General features: G+C 52.2%; 1 pseudogene; it reads right to left on the bottom strand.

Moving 5' to 3' along the window:
* Positions 1-250: 250 nt before the first annotated feature.
* LOC118616513 lies at positions 251-16,097 on the bottom strand (annotated as a pseudogene).
* Between the last annotated feature and the right edge of the window lie 1,200 nt (positions 16,098-17,297).

Here is a 17,297-nt window from a genome sequence, read left to right as displayed (position 1 = left end):
AAAAAAAGCAGGGCCTTGGAAGTTTTGGTTCTTTTTCCCTCCCCTGTTGCAAATTCACGTTGTGGTTTGGTGGGGTGGTGGCGAGTGCGTGTCACCTGCGGGTGGCACAGTGGGCAGGCAGGCGGGCGGACTCTCTACTGGACGGTGACCACGTTTAGATTCTGGGACGGGAAGTGGAGGGTGAATAGGTCACGGCGGCCTTGGTTTTTTTGTTTGTTGTTTTAAGTTCCACTTTTCCTTTTTTTGCTGTCTAGTCATCCTCATCGGTCTGCTGCTTCTTGGCGTCAACATCGTCATCCTCATCATCTTCAGCTGCCCGTTTGCCCGAAGCTGTTTTCCTCCTCCTCCCCTCCTTCTTCCTCTTCCTCTACCTCATTGTCGGTCCCCTGCTCCCCGTTTTCCTCCGTAGTGTTCCCATTAGCAGGTGCGTCTCTTCCAGTCTCTGCCTCCTCCACAACCTCCTTCTTCCCCTGGAAGTCCTTGGTGGTGACCCTACAGCTGGTGCCCACGGCCGCGTCTGCCGGGGTGGGCACCGGTGATCCGATGCAGCGGATTTTTTTAAAAAAGAGTGAGAGTTTGGCCCTGGCCGGTTTGGCTCAGCGGTTAGAGCGTCGGCCTGCGGTCCTGAGAGACCCGGGTTCGGTTCCCACTAAGGGCATGTACCTCGGTTGCAGTTTGTCCCCGGCCCTGGTCGGTCGTGCGGGTGGCAGCCACTTGATGTGTTCCTTTCACATCGATGTTCCTCTCTCTCCCTCCCACTCTACCTGAACAAAAAAAATGGGAAAATGTCCCCAGGTGAGGATAAAAATAAAATAAAATAAAAAAAATAAAATAAAAAAGAGCGAGAGTTTGAAGACTCTGGCGAAGATGCTTCTGGAATCCGCGCGGAGGAGGCGGCGAGCCGAGAGGCGGCCACGGGAACAGTGCAAAGACGGCTTTTAGGAACAGCCAGTGGGGGGCTCCACCAGCCTTTCTTCCCCTCTTCACCGACACAACACCCCCATTGGGATTGTGGGCTTTTTTTTTTTAAACTAAAAGTGGGTCTGATTTATTTATTAAAAAAAATTGTTTTTAATCGTTACTCAAGGATATTTTTCCATTTATTTTCAGATAGGGTGGGACGGAGGGAGGGGGGGTAGAGAGAGAGAGACATCGAGGTGAGAGAGATACCCGCATGACCCCAACCAGGGCCCGAGGACCAAACTGCAGCCAAGGTACGTGCCCTTGACTGAATCAAACCTGAGACTCTTTGGTCTACGGGCCGACACTCTAACTGCTGAACCAAACCAGCCAGGGAGGGATTTTGGAAACTTTTAGCTTGAAGTTTTCAGTAAAACTTTTATTTTTTGTTGATTCTTACCCAAGAATAATCTTCTATTAAATTTTAGATAGAATGGAAGGGCGGGAGGAAGAGAAAGAGAGAGAAACATCGATGTGAGAGAGACACATCGACTGGTTGCCTACTGTACGACCCCGACTGGGGCTGGGATTGAACCCGCACCCCAGGTACGTGTCCTGGAACCCGTGACCCTTCAGTCCTCCGCTGAGCCGAACCGCCAGGGCAGTGAAACATTTTAAATATTCTGCATCCTGAATTATTTAGACATAACTTTTTTTCAATACTTTTATTCTATTTCAATTTTCTCTCACTCTGGTCACTTGCATCCTATGTTGTCTACTTAAATTTGTTAGTTTTCTTTCTTTTGGTGGAATAAATCTTTTTTTTTTTTTAATTCTCACCCGAGGACATTTTTGCATTTTTTGTTCAGACAGAGCGGGAGGGAGAGAGAGGAAGAGAGAGAGAGAGAGAAACATCGATGTGAAAGGGACACATCGAGTGGTTGCCACCCGCACGACCAACCAGGGCCGGGGACAAACTGCAACCGAGGTACGTGCCCTTAGTGGGAACCGAACCCGGGTCTCTCTGGACCGCAGGCCGACGCTCTAACCGCTGAGCCAAACTGGCCAGGGCATGAATAAATCTTTAACTTGTTCAGAAAGTCTCAGTCGGTCTGAAGGTGTCTTTGCTTTGATGTTGCACTTCAGTGTTCGTTTTGACTGTGTACCAAACGCGTTGTTCAAAGTTATTTCTGTCGTCATTGCTGCCGACGAGAAGGGATCCCGGTTTGATTTTGTTTCTTCGTAGGCAGTCTGTTCTCTTACCTCTTCTGGTCCACTTGGCAATCTTTTAGGATTTCCCCGTCATCCTTGTTTGGACATGTCCCAGCAGGCCTGTGTGTGCTTATCCATTTCATTCATTGCAAGCAATCCTCACTGAACTCATTCAACCAGTGCGCGTGTCTCTGTTTCACTCTGGATACTTTTACGAGCAGATTTGTCTTCTCTCCTCCATTCTCTCAATGCACGGCCTCTGAAATTCACACCAGAGGGCTTTGGGGATGGTTTGATTGTTCAGGAAATAACTCATTTTTTTTTTTTTTTAAATCCTCACCCGAGGATATTTTTCCATTTTTTGTACAGATAGAGTGGGAGGGAGAGAGAGAGAGAGAAACATCGACCTGAAGGGACACATCGGGTGGCTGCCACCCGCACGACCAACCAGGGCCGGGGACAAACCGCAACCGAAGTACGTGCCCCTAGCAGGAACCGAACCCGGGTCTCTCCGGACCGCAGGCCGATGCTCTAACCGCTGAGCCAAACTGGCCAGGGCAGGAAATAACTCATTTTTAGCGGCACCTATCTACCTGTCATCTGATCTGCTGGGTTTGAGATCTGAACTATCACAGGTGAAAGTCCTAAGACCCTTACTTGGTCCTTCTTCTTTATTCATGTCCCCTCCCCATATCTGCTGAGACCTCTCCCGGCGTTGCCTTATCTGTGGCAGCAAAATAGTTCATGAAGGAACAGAAGCATTGTCAGTGCTACCCAGTACTTCAAAGAGCTAGAAAATTATACGCTCACAGTAGACCTTAATCTTGGTGAAGAAACACACACACACACATGCACGCACATGCACACACACAGAAAGTAACACAGACAGAAGAGATACTATGTAAAAAAAACCCAAACCTACATTTAGATAGCCCCCTGTTACAAAACCAGGCCATTCCGTTTTTGTTAAAAAAGAAATGGCCCAGAAGTCAGCAGCTGCTTTTAATTCATAAAACAGATTTAAATTTAGCCGAGGAAGGAAAGATATTAATTGCAGTATTATTTATACTAGCACGAGTTGGAAACAACCCAAATGGCTGAAGAGAAGGCGAGAAGAAAATAAATCATGGTACATTCGATCGAAGAATGTTACGCAGACATTTCCACCGATCGCTCTGAAGGCTCAGAGGCAGGATGGGAACCATTTATGCATCAGGGTCGATGAAAACCGGGGCGTAGAATTGCACACATTCTGCGACCACCGCTGTGCATGTGCACGAAGCCCTGGAAACAGGAGAATAGAACAGGAATGTTATTCGTAGTAATGATTTGGGATCCTTTTTTTATGGGGGGATTTTTTGTTTGCATTTCAAAGCCAAAATTTTGTACTGTTGGATTACTTTTCAGGTGTTAGATTCTTTCTTTTTTTTTTTTTATCCTCACCCGAGGACATTTTTCCATTTTTTGTTCAGATAGAGCGGGAGGGAGAGAGAGGAAGGGAGAGAGAGAGAGAAACATCGACGTGAAGGGACACATCGAGTGGCTGCCACCCGCACGACCAACCAGGGCCGGGGACAAATCGCAACCGAGGTACGTGCCCTTAGCGGGAACCGAACCCGGGTCTCTCGGGACTGCAGGCCGACGTTCCAACTGCTGAGCCAAACCGGCCAGGGCTCAGGTGTTAGAGTCTTCAGGGAACTGCTCAGTGGTCAGAGCCAGAAGTCCTGCGTCCGGGGCGGGCTCTGCTCTGGGCGGGGGAGGGCGGGGGGGCAGTCTCTGAGGGGCCTCGGCGCTCCCCTGCCTTTGGAACTTGGTTGTTTCTGTTGCCTTTTCTCTCCCCATAGATCACATCCAGTGTGCTTTTGACACCCAAAACTTCTTAGAAATTTCTAGGCTAGTACTACTGTGGATTTATTCTCTTTAAAGTTAGAACTGCTGCCATTATTTTTTTAAAAAATGTTTTATTTATTGATGTTAGAGAGAGAGGAAGGGAGAGAGGGAGAGAGATAGAAACATTGATGAGAGAGAACACTGATTGGCCGCCTCCTGCATGCCCCCCACTGGGAGTCGGGCCCACAACCTGGGCATGTGCCCTGATGGGGCATTGAACCGGTGACCTCCTGGTGCATGGGTTGACGCTCAACCACTGAGCCACACAAGCTGGGCAGAACTGCTGCCATTGTATGGGGTTTGTAGTAAAAGGAAAGCAATGCTGGGTGTGTCATTTTGTTGTTTATTTTTTGTTAAGTAATCAACAACCATAAAGGCAGGCCTATTCACATCTTTATTCTTCTAATGCTATTTCCCATAAATCTTTGTTTTTTATTTTTAATTAAATCGATTGGGGTGACATTGGTTAATAAAATTCTATAGCTTTCAAGGGTACATGTCTATGATACATGATCTGCACATTGCACTGTGTGCCCACCACCCGGAGTCAAATCCTCTGTCATCGTATATTTGACCCTCTGTACCCGTTTCTACCCCCTTCCCTCTGGTAACCACCACACTGTCGTCTGTGTCTATGAGCTTTTGTTTGTTTTTCTTGTTTGTTCATTTGTTACTTGCAGAGTTATATCTCACCTATGAATGAAATTGTATGGTTCTTAACATTTCAGTCTGACTGATGTTTCTTAGCACAAAATGTCTCATCCAATTGTATTTAGAAATTTAGCTCATGAGTCTGGGCATAGAATATTGCATGTTATTTCCAACTAAACTTTATTTGAAGATTTGGTTTTTAGCAATTTCTTGCCTCCTAGAGTTAAATAAACTTGATATTACCTCACGGTATTGATTATGGACCTAGACTCTTACTCTTTGCTCTAGAGAGCCTGGGTAGGAGGGAATGTTTGGCATTGATTATAAAACATTGCATTGAAAGTCGTAACTTGTGAGCTCAACTTTTAGCCAAGGCTCCAGCTTATGGATCAACTTAATCTGTTTTATTTCACTTGACACGCAGTTCATGATGGACCACCACTGTGTTGGCCCATTCATTATAACAACATCACCAGTGGGTACGTATTCACGACGACTACATTATGGGTTATTAAGATGGTAGCCCAATAGCTGTCCACCTCTTAAAATGTGGCTACTAGAAAATTTAAAATTACACATGCCGCTTACGTTTATAGCTTGAATTCTATTTCTACCAGACTGTGCTAGACTAGCGAGTCCAGAAATGGATGCTTACAGAGATGATTCATTGATTTTTGACAGAGGCCAAGGCGATCAGGGGGGAAAAGCTTTGTCTCCCACTCTGCTCCCCGGCTCTTTGGGGGTCCTTCATTCACAAACGTTCTCCAAATCCTGGCCTTGGCTAAGCCGACACCCGGCAGTGTCCTCCCTACGGCCACCCAGCCTCGGCAGTGTCCTCCCTACGGCCACCCAGCCTCGGAGAGTAGCAAGGATCACTCCACTCAGTGGGGGGTGCTCGGACTCAGACCGAGGACTCCCCCTTTGGGGCTGTGAACTGTGGAAGCAGATCATGGTTGCTGATTACAGTGGCCGCTCCTGGAGACGGTCGCGGCCAGGCTATGACCGAGGAGGGTCACGAGAGCGGCTGCACTCAGGGGGCGTTTGCCACCGTCTCTGATGAGACCCATGGGAAGAAGCTGTGGACAGAAGCTGAGACTCGTCTTCAGCTTTTCACGAACAAGGCTGCTCTGAGCATCCGGGCACATGCCTTCTTGTGTAGGGGCGGGGGGCGGGGGTGCAGGTCCAGAGAAACAGGACTCTTGGGCTGGAGTGTTTACAGATGCTGATAAATTGCCTCCCAAACCAGAGCACAGTGTTGTCGCTTCTCTCTGCCTTTGAATATAGGGTTTAAAAAACACCTTGGTAAAATACAGAGCATCTGCTTATGTTTTATAATACTATCACTGCTAGAAGCTCTGATTTTCTCCAGCACCAAGGGCATTTCTTTTCTTTCCTTTTTTTTTTTAAATTGAATTTATTGTTGTGCCATTAGTTCACAAAACCATACAGGTTGCAAGTGTACAACTCAATAAAACATCACCTGCACACTGCGTTGTGCGCCCATCGCCCCAAGCAGCCTCTTTCCAGCCTCACTCCACTGCCCCCCCCCACTTTGCCCACCTCCACCTAGTCCCCAATCCCTCTCCCTCTGGCTATCACCACACTGTTGTCTGTGTCTACGTGTTACGTATACATGCTTCACGGTGAACCCCTTTACCTTTTCTGACCCACTGACAAACCCTCAGCCAACATCACACTCAACGGGCAAAAACTAAAAGCATTTCCTTTAAGACCAGGAACGAGACGGGGATGTCTGATGTCACCACTCTTATTCCACATAGTACTGAAGTTCTGGCCACAGACACCAGACAAGAAAAAGCAAAAGGCATCCAAATTGGAAAGGAGGAAGTAAAACTGTCATTATTTGCAGATGACGATATTGTTCGTAGAAAACCCTAAACACTCCACCAAAAAAAACGACTAGATCTAACACATGAATTCGGCAAAGTAGCAGGGTACAAAAGTACTACTCAGAAATCAGTGGCATTTTTATACAGCAATGACGAACTCTCAGGTGCGTGGCTTTTCACCCAGAAACACTGAGCACACACACCGTGCCAGGTGCTGTCCCAGGTGCTGAAACTCAGCCAAAGGCAAAACCAACCACCTTCCCCGCGGAGCGTCCGGGAGTGCCCTGGGCAGAGCAAACACGCACACCTATGACAGCCTTAGGACAATAAGGAAAGCCTCGTGCATGCAAGGACATTTGGGCAAAGATCAGAATGAAGTGATTAATATCAGGGGACCATCACATCCTAAGTGAATTTATATTGCACACAAAGAATGTCCACCGATAGCACACTTGCAGGAGACACACACCTGGCTCTTGGGTTCCACACACCTGGCTCCAGCCACCTGCACATAACAGCAGACCGTGCGTTTGGTCTCACCCCAGACCCCAGCTGGACCAATGAAAAATAGGGCTTGTTCTGACCACCTGTGCACACACCTGTGGGCTCACTCTGCTCTGCTCACAACAGTGACTGTCAACCCTTGATTAGCACGACCTCAGGGCCACCTGTCCAGGACTGAAACCCTGCTCAGGGCATCCCTTTATGGGCACATGCCCCTTTGCCTGCGTTTGAATAGCCTCAGCTTTGCATTTTGTTTAAGCTCTGGTAGGCAGTCTTGTTTTATTCTTTGAGGGCATCTATTCTGATCTAAATACAATGAAGAGAGGAAGACATGAAGAGTCAAAGATGGGGACAGAATTTTTGTTTGTAAAGCCTTGCATGTGTGAGAAAAAGTTTAATTTTGGATTATTCGTCTTCCGTGGACTCGACGTATTCTTTCTTCCTTACGTTGCCCGTCTCAGCGCAACGGGGCACCCAGGCCCCTCCCACTCTTGGTGGCCTTAGCCTGAGGTTGTGTGTGAATAATGACCGCAAGTGCAAACCGACTTCCTAAGGCTTCCCGGATGGCTCTTTACCACAGTGGAAGGCCAGCAAAAGTCACTCTGAAATTCAGGAAGCAGGACCCAACTTGCTTTCTGTAACAGACAACCGGAGTCCCAGGGTCCATGCGGCAGCCGTGCTTCCTGAGGGATGCTGTTTCCATGCCGGCTGGATGTCCAGGGGGCTGTGCTGGGAGCTCGGGGAACGGAAACGTGGAGAGTGCAGCTGAGCTACCGATCAGCACCTGTCACTCACAGTGCTGCCGTGTGACACAGTGATGCCACGCCAGGCGCGCTTGTCTTCACGTCCCGTAGCATTATGTTCCTGCAATCCGGTGAAGACAAACTCGAACGTGGGAAACTCTCTCTGAGGCCTCATGTACTCTGTACGCTCTACCTACTATAGCTTAATCCATCGATGTTACGTTGCACCATATGTGTTGCAGTGTGTTATAGTCATAGGAGGACTTGGTTGTTGGTTCCTCTCAGTCCTCAGAAGTATAGCTCCAGATCGGACTGAATGAGCAGAAACCCGATTCGGTTGTTCAAGCAGCTGGGATCTAACCCACCAGAACGCTGCCCCCCAGTGAGGCTGAAGCTGGGCTCCCCAGGCGTCCAGGGGCACGGGAATCAGCGGGGCTCCCGGGAACATGCAGAGGGAGGGGGGACGTCTGGGGCAGGACCCGCGAACCCGCATCTGTCACCAGCTCCCAGGTGAGGGGATGCCACCGGCCCGTGGACCACACTCTGAGCTTCCCATGCGGCGAGCTCGGAGACCCTGGTGGGCAAACGCGTTCCAGGGGCCAGACCCCTCTCCTCGCAGCCGAGTGGGGGGCAGCGTGAGCGTCCGGACGGGTTCTCTCCAGCCAGGAGCAGCCTCAGACTTTGACTCCCTGGCCTTGTTTTTCCTGTGCCCTAAGGGTAAGACCTAGCTTTGATTCCACAGACCCCCAAGCTGTTGGTATCTGAACATGTTTCTTAAATTTCAAGGGACAGACAAACAATCCAAAATGACTTTGACAGAAAGGAGGCTTATTGGGTCACGGAATCGCAAAGTCTAGGGGGAGGCCTGGCTCTGTCGCCTGGACCAAGTGTCTTCCTATTTCTCCTGGTTCCACTCACCTCCAAGGGGACTTACACTGTCACATTTTTGGCCTCCTAAGCTTCCCTGACAGGCCCCAGGTGACCAGGGCACCTCCATCCCCTCTGTCCTCTCCAGCTCCAACCCAGAATTCTCAGCAATCATCTTGTTGCATCTGATCAGTGCCCGATGGGTGGCACGGCCATCCCTGGATCCATCAGCATGACCAGCGACGACCGAATGGTGGTTGAACTGCATCCATCCCGGAGAGACGGAGTCCTGACCCCAGTCCCTGTGGGTATGACCTTATCTGCAAATACGGTCTTTGCAGATGACCACGTTGAGATGAAGTCAGTAGGGTGGCCCTACTCCAACGGGACCGCGTCCTCGTACAGGAGGACATTTGGACACGTGGACTTTCTGGAATGAGTTTCGGGGAGAAGGTCATGTGAAGAGGAAAGCAGAGATTGGGGTGATGCAGCTACAGGCCAAAGACCCAAATGGTGACAGCGAACCCCCAGAAGCTAGGATAGCAGCAGGGGACAGACCGGCCCTCACAGCTTCGGAGGAACGGAGCCTGTGGACGGCGTCTGATGTCAGACTTCTGGCCCCCCGACGGGCGCGATGCCCGTGCCCGCGGAGCCGTCCACCCTTATGCCCATGCCCCTCCCTCCCCTGCTCACCCCGCTGCCCCCCAGAGGCCTCAATCTTTCTCCTCTGCAGACAGCCCTCTTCCAGGGGGCACAGAAAAGAGCTGTCCCCTAAACCGGTGATTCCTCAACCTGAGTCACTGGAAGGCTTTTTAAAACCTGGGTAGCTGGCCCCCATCCCAGAGTTTCAGGAGGTCTGGGGTGGGGTGGGGGGGCGAACGTGCATTTCTGACAAGTCCCTGAGGTGCCGCTGCTGGTCTGAGGGCCACACTTGGGGAGCCCTGAGCTCCCAATGGGGTGCTTTTCTCAGCTCCTGCGTGTATGGCCTGGACTGTGGCTCAGACTCCCCCTTTGGTCCCAGCTGCCTGTAAGGCCCTGGGAGGCTGGGCCCCTCCTTGCTTAGACCACAACCGACGTGAAAACTGCCCAGTTGGTGTCTTGATTGGGAAGGAAGAAGCTGGAAGCTTCCCTGTGGTTTGGCCGACACTGAGGCTGTGGAGGGCCCTTTCCCCCACGAGAGCTTTCCTTCCCACAGGGCCGCGTGGTCCTCGGGTGTGCACCCTCGTGCCTCGTCGCCGTTCCCGGGACCTCAGGATGTGCGACTTTAGGAAAGAATCGCACCTGCTTTCCCGAGGCTCACGGCGAGGGTCCCTGTGTGGGTCTCTGCTGCTCAGCAAGTCCGGGGACAGGCGACTATTTCTCCTCAGTCCTGATAGTGGCGCGGCCCACGTGGCCTCGACCCACCACGACCTGTGGCCACAACCGCCAGACGCTTCTCAAGCTGCAGGGAAATGGGCTCCGCTGAGCCCTGGACACAGGCACTGTCCCTGCCCACGGGCCCCTCGGCACCTGCACCGTCCAGCCGCCACGAGGAAGATGAAGAGCTATGGGGACAGCTCTTCCTCCCCAAGGAACCTGCCACGGGAACTCGAGCTTGGTCCACGGAACAGCGAGCCAGCACCTTACGGGCTCCGGAGGACCCGCCGACCGCACCAGCCGGGCCGGCTTCCCGCGAGGTGGGAGGGAGGGCTGGACGGGGCGGCGTGGGAGCTTGAGTGGACTCGGCGGGAGGACGTGCTGGGGGAGCCCTGCTGCTGTGGGGGGTGCCCCCCTGGACCCTGGCCAAGGTCCCTCCGTTTCCCTGGACGTACCGTGCTGTGGTCTCCGCGCCCCGCGATGCCGGGCGTTTGCTTTGGCCGGTGGGTTGTCGGCAGACACAGGGCGAGGAGGAGCTTGAAGTGTGTGATCGGCGTGTGATCCTGCCCTTCTACCACGGACAGGAACAGAGCGGCCTCGGAATAGCTCCGCCCCTTTAACACGGGCCTCAGAGGGACACACCAGGTGACCAGCGTGGGAACCCTGCCGGGGCCGGCCAAGGCCCTCAGCTGAGCTCCGCCCACACCGACAAGCCGATGGTGTTTCTTGGCGGCTGGGACTTTGTGGTTATTTGTGACACCGCAAGCGCTGACAGGCACGGAAGGCAGGGGCACAGGCCAGGGGGTGGGGGACGCAGAATGTCGTGCTATCCCTGGAACCCGCCTGCGCAGGCCCTGGTCCCCGCTCGGAAACCCGCCGCCGCTGCAGACACCGGCTTCACTTCTGCCTCCTGGCTCCGTGCAGGATAACGATGTCATTACACGGCTTTAAGTCTCTGCCATCGGCCGAGCGATGGGACCGTGATCCACGCTTTGGCCGGGTTTCAAAACTGAGGGGAGTCGTGAGCTGGGTTCATTTATAATAAAAGGGAATGACTTGTGGGTTTTAGTTTTCAATTTCGAAAGTTCTAGCGCAATTTAGTTCTTAGCTATTTTCACTAAGATCTCCTCAGTATTTGACAACTAAATACCCACTCTGTCAGCAGCCGCTCGGAGCGCGGAGCGCCTGCCGGGCTGTGGGGGGAACGCAGGGGGAAAACAATGTTCCCTGCGCTCCGGGAATCCACGGCGTGAACACGAACCGCAAGCCGTCCTTCGTTCATTGAAATGCAGGAAAACTCTATCAGTGGACTCTTCAGTCACTTTCGTTTCACACGTTAGTGTAATAATTTTATTTCGAACAACTGACAAAATAGAAAATAAGCAGCAAAAACAAAACAAAACAAAAAACACACCAGATTGCTCATAATCCTACCATTTCAATAGCCATTGTTACATTTTGATGAATCACTTCTCGGGCATGTTTTCAAGACACACGTGTTTTGGTACACGCATTTCTTTGTTCAAGAAAAATAGCATTATATTGCATTTTCACCTAATATAACATGGCCATGTTGCATATCAATAATTATTGATTTGTAGCATACTTAAAAAATTTTTCTTCTTCATTGATTTTAGAGAGAGAAGAAAGGAAAGGGAGAGAGAGAAACGTTGATGAGAGAGAACATCGACCACCTCTTGCATGCCCCCCACTAGGGATTTGGCCCACAATCTGGGCATGTGCCCTGACCAGGAATCAAACCAGCGACCTCTAAGGTGCAGGGTAGATGTCCAACTACTGAGACACACAGGCCAGGCTGTAGCATATATATATATATTTTTTATTCCTCACCTGAGGATACTTTTCTATTTATTATCAGATAGAGTGGGGACAGGGGGAGAGAGACAGAGAGAAACATCAATGTGATAGAGCCACATTGACTGGTTGCCTCCTGCATGACCCGGCCAGGGCTGGGGACGAACTGCAACCGAGGTACATGCTCTTGGCTGGAATTGAACCTGTGACTCACGGGTCCATGGGCCGATGCTCTAATTGCTGAGCCACACCAGCCGGACTGCAGCATACTTTTTCTTTCATCCTCACCTGAGGACATTTTTCCATTTTTTGTTCAGGTAGAGCGGGAGGGAGAGAGAGGAAGAGAGAGAGAGAGAAAAAAAACATTGACGTGAAAGGGACACATCAAGTGGCTGCTACCTGCACGACCCAACCAGGGCCGGGGACGAACTGCAACCGAGGTGCGTGCCCTCAGCGGGAACCGAACCCGGGTCTCTCCGGACCTCAGGCCGACGCTCTAACCGCGGAGCCACACCGGCCAGGGCGGTAGCATACTCTCGATGTCTGCCAGCCGTTCCTTTGCATGCATGCCCCATGATGTGTTTCGTCAATGTTCTATCAACCGCCATTGATTATTTTCCGATTTTCTCTATTATAATGATGAATGCACTTAATATTCTCATCTATCCTTCTGTGTCCAGATATTACCTTATTTGGAGCCTTATTCTGGGTTGGAGCTGGAGAGGACAGAGGGGCTGGAGGTGCCCCGGTCACCTGGGGCCTGTCAGGGAAGCTTAGGAGTCCGAAAATGTGACAGTGTAAGTCAACCAACCTCCCCTCGGAGGTGAGTGGAACCAGGAGAAATAGGAAGACACTTGGTCCAGGCGACAGAGCCAGGCCTCCCCCTAGACTTTGCGATTCCGTGACCCAATAAGCCTCCTTTCTGTCAAAGTCATTTTGGATTGTTTGTCTGTCCCTTGAAATTTAAGGAACGTGTGCAGATACCAACAGCTTGGGGTCTGTGGAATCAAAGCTACGTCTTACCCTTAGGGCACAGGAAAAACAAGGCCAGGGGGTCAAAGTCTGAGGCTGCTCCTGGCTGGAGAGAACCCGTCCGGACGCTCACGCTGCCCCCCACTCGGCTGCGAGGAGAGGGGTCTGGCCCCTGGAACGCGTTTGCCCACCAGGGTCTCCTGAGCTCGCCGCATGGGAAGCTCAGAGCGTGGTCCACGGGCCGGTGGCATCCCCTCACCTGGGAGCTGGCGACAGATGCGGGTTCGCGGGTCCTGCCCCAGACGTCCCCCCTCCCTCTGCATGTTCCCGGGAGCCCCGCTGATTCCCGTGCCCCTGGACGCCTGGGGAGCCCAGCTTCAACCTCACTGGGGGGCTGCGTTCTGGTGGGTTAGATCCCAGCTGCTTGAACAACCGAATCGGGTTTCTGCTCATTCAGTCCGATCTGGAGCTATGTCCCCTTATCACCTTAAGGCAAGTTCCCATGAGTAGAAAGACACTTTCCGTCAAATTCCGTGTAAAGCATTTGCTATACTTGGGTAAACGGACTTCCAGGGGTTCAATTGTAAGTACCTTCCTTCCCAACGATTTCGATGAGATGATCATGTCGCAACTGTACGACATCTCTGAGTGTCTCTCAAGGTCAAATGCTGTTCTTCTCAAGATCATAAGTTGTGCCCCAAAAGCTTGACGTCCTTGTGACTCAGTCAACAACTCTGAGCTTGGTCCTTGGGACTAATGGTCGGGGTCCCTTTTCTCCCCACATGAGGCTCCAGCCCACGAGGGGGGCAGCTACCCACATGCAGGAAAAACCAAAAAACAAAGACCGGAGGAAGGAACAGAGGTGCTTTGCCCCCGAGACTTCGTTCCCGGCTCTACGTGCCTCCTTGTCCTCCCTCTCACCCCCCACCAGCGACGGCTCCCACTCGGCCGGACTGACCCGAGCCCCCAGGCGCCGCTGAATGGCTGGGAAGCCCACGGGCTGAGAACTGGCCCCCGGTGGTGAAGGCTGCTGTCCTCAGCCCCTCTCTGCCACGTTCTACGCGTGCCTGAGTCTGTCCTGGGCTTTCTTCTGGTTTGAAGACGAGGGGTACGGGCAGACGCCGGCTTGCAAAGGCTGGGCCCACTAACTGTTTCTCGGGGCTCTCTCTGCGGGACGCACGGACCCCGGAGGGGCACCCCGCCTCCTGGCTCTGGGCCTCCTGGCTCTTCCTCTGTGGGTCTCCTTCGGCCTGCACCCCAGTTCTGTGTCTGCGTCATGGGAAATGAAGGGCGCTAAAACATAGGCAAAATACCGGGGCAGGAAAGGAAAAGCTGCCGTCTCTACCGTTAGCGACAAAGGGTTCCTCTGCCCCTCCCCCGCGTGCCAGCCTGGCCTGGTCTCCCCGCTGCTCCTGTGATTCAGTCGGGGAGGGTGGGCGGGGTCGGAATCCAGCTCCCTCCCTGCACCCGGGCTGCAGCGGCAGAAGCCAGTGGCCCCCAGCTGCCCGGGGAGGGGGGTCGCTGTCCTCCCACCCACCCTTTCCACACTGTCTGTGGCTTTCAAGCGGCATGCGTGAGGCCGAGACACACAGAGGTAGGAAATACGAGGACGGAGGACAAGCCCTGTCCGTCACGTAGACCACAGCGTCTGCTTTACCTGGATGCCTACCGGGCACGGCAGCCACAGAGCCCGCCCGCCCGGGCGTGGGGCTCTCTCTGCCTGGGGGCAGCAGGTGCCACCAGCAAAGAGAATATGGCCACTCAAAATCTGGGCGCTCCGGACAAGGTGCACGAGGAGGGGCCTGCCGAGGGGGGAGACACCCACCGTTACATGGTTTCCGTCACTGATAAGTTAATCCGGTGAAAGATGAGCCAGGATGTGGTCACAACGCTGGCGGAAATACCCAGGTGGGAGTCCGCGTTCAGGGCGGGGTGCAGAGACCCGCAAGCTTGAGTCACGGAGCTACTCGGTCACCCCGCGGCCTCCGGAACCCCCAGGGGCGGCTCCCACGCAACCTGCCCTCTCTCACGCCCCGTGACGTTAGACGCTAATGCCAAGAGGCAGATGAAGACTGCTCCCTGGGTGGGAATTTAATAACAGGCAGCTGAACGGCTTGTGGGTCAGAGAAGCCACCTTCAAGGAAGTTTAAAAGGAGCCAGAAGTTGATTCTTTAGAAACAACAAAACAAATAAAGTGATACAGACACATTTCTGGCAAGATTGATCAAGAAAAGAGAGGAAAAGGCCCAGATACACGATGTGGCACGCGGAGGAAGGATCGTGCCCACGTGTGGGGCCCACAACGCGCCCACGTGGGTGGAGTCACCGTGACCTGAGTTAGCGCGGGCCTGGCCTTGGCTCCCCGGGGAAATTCCGGGTGCGCTGCTGCCTCTGGTCACATTTTCATCAGCCGATCGATGCGTAACCTTGTTTCTGTGTGTTTCTGTTTAAAGACACCTTATTTGATACATGCTGTTGATTCATTAACCCTGAACTCACAGCCAACCAGCCCAGCCACTCCCGCCCGGACCGTGCCCGCCACCGCAACGGTCACAGGAGGCAGACAGCACGTCAGCGCCACGCTCGGGGGACACCACCACACGACACAGAGGGTCCACAGTGCGAGACTGAACGAGGACGCGGGGGGCCTCCCTGCACAGGCCTGTGAGTGACCACAGAGCTCACAGGTGCCGGGGTCACAGGTGTCCTGGCGTGTGGGCAGATTCAGAAACACGGAATCGGCGATGAAGGAGGGTAAACTGCGCCAACAATGTTTTTTGAAGACAAGTTTTTGAGTAGTTTTAGGTTCACAACAAAATCGAGAGGGAGGTACAGAGATCTCCCCTGAGCCCCCCCATGCACAGCCTCCCCATTTTCAACACCCCCTCCCCCCAGAGTGGCCCATTTCTACCAAGGGTGACCCTACATTGACATAATCACCCAGAGACCATGGCTTACGTGGGGCTCACTCCGTGTTGCACATGCTGTGGGTTTGGACAGATGTCTAGTGACACGTGTCCGTCGTCAGTGGTGCAGGAGGCTCACTGCCCAGCAACCCTCTGTGCTCCCTCCTCCTCTCCCTCCCACCAAAACCGCTGACCTGCTCACGGTCTCCACAGTCTGCCTTTGCCAGAATGCCCACTAGTTGGGATCCCACAGTGTGTCGCCTTTTCAGATTGGCTTCTTGCCCTGAATAAGATGCGTTGGAGGATCCGTGTCCTTGCACGGCCGGCGGCTCACTTCTCAGCGCCGGGCGATATCCCCCGCCTGCTGGGCCGGCTCGCTCGTCCACCACCTGCTGCAGGACGCCGGGCTGCTCCCGAGCTGGGGTGATCATGAGTCGGCAGCTGCCAACATCCGTGTGCGGGTCTCGTGAGGACGTGAGTCGTCACCTCTTGCGGGTAAACAGCACGGAACGTGTGGAGTGGATCCTACGGTACAGTGTGCTTGGTTTCGTGAGGAACGACCCACTGTCTTCCCGAGTGGCTGCCGTCAGCATCCCGCCGGCAGTGGGTGGGGCCCCGCTGCCCGGAGCCACCAGCCGGCAGTGCTGCCAGTGCCGGGCCTGGCCGTTTGGACAGGCGTGTGGCGGGGCCTCCCTGTTGTTCTAATTTCAACTCCTGATGAGTCACGGTGTGAGCATCCTGTGTATGCTGACTTGCCATCTGGGTGTCTCTTTGCTGAGGTGTCTGTTCAGATCTCTGGTCTAAGCCCACTTTTATAAAGACAAAGCAAAGCACAGAGCTGAGGTGATGTGAAGATTCTATCTATCTATCTATCTATCTATCTATCTATCTATCTATCATCTATCTATCTCTATCTATCTGTTATCTATCTATCTATCTATCATCTATCTATCTGTTATCTATCTATCTATCTATCTATCTATCATCTATCTATCTCTATCTATCTGTTATCTATCTATCTATCATCTATCTATCTGTTATCTATCTATCTATCTATCTATCATCTATCTATCTCTATCTATCTGTTATCTATCTATCTATCTATCTATCTATCATCTATCTATCTATTATCTATCTATCTATCTATTATCTATCTATCTATCTATCTATCATCTATCTATCTATCTATCTATTATCTATCTATCTATCATCTATCTATCTATCTATTATCTATCTATTATCTATCTATTATCTATCTATCTATCTATCTATCTATCTATCTATCTATCTATCTATCTATCAATCTATCATCTATCTATCTATTTTAATCCTCACCCGAGGATATTTCTCTATTTATCTTCTGATAGAATAGGAGGGAGAGAGAGAGAAACATCGACGTGAGAGGGACACATCGATGGGTTGCCTTCTGCATGATCCTGACCAGGGCCGGGAACAAACAGCTGAGGTACGTGCCCTTGGCTGGAACTGAACCCGCGACTGATTGGTCTTCGGGCTGATGCTCTGCCACTGAGCCAAACCAGCCAGGGCGATGTGAAGATGTCACTCTAATTCCTCTGGACTGTGAGCTCAACGAGGGCACAAGCCTGTGTTTCAGTCACTGATGAACTTCT

Source organism: Molossus molossus, unplaced genomic scaffold (genome assembly GCF_014108415.1).
Source record: "Molossus molossus isolate mMolMol1 unplaced genomic scaffold, mMolMol1.p scaffold_m16_p_4, whole genome shotgun sequence".
Taxonomy (NCBI): domain Eukaryota; kingdom Metazoa; phylum Chordata; class Mammalia; order Chiroptera; family Molossidae; genus Molossus; species Molossus molossus.
Note: the sequence above shows the minus strand (reverse complement) of the source record. Positions and strands in the feature narration are given on the sequence as shown.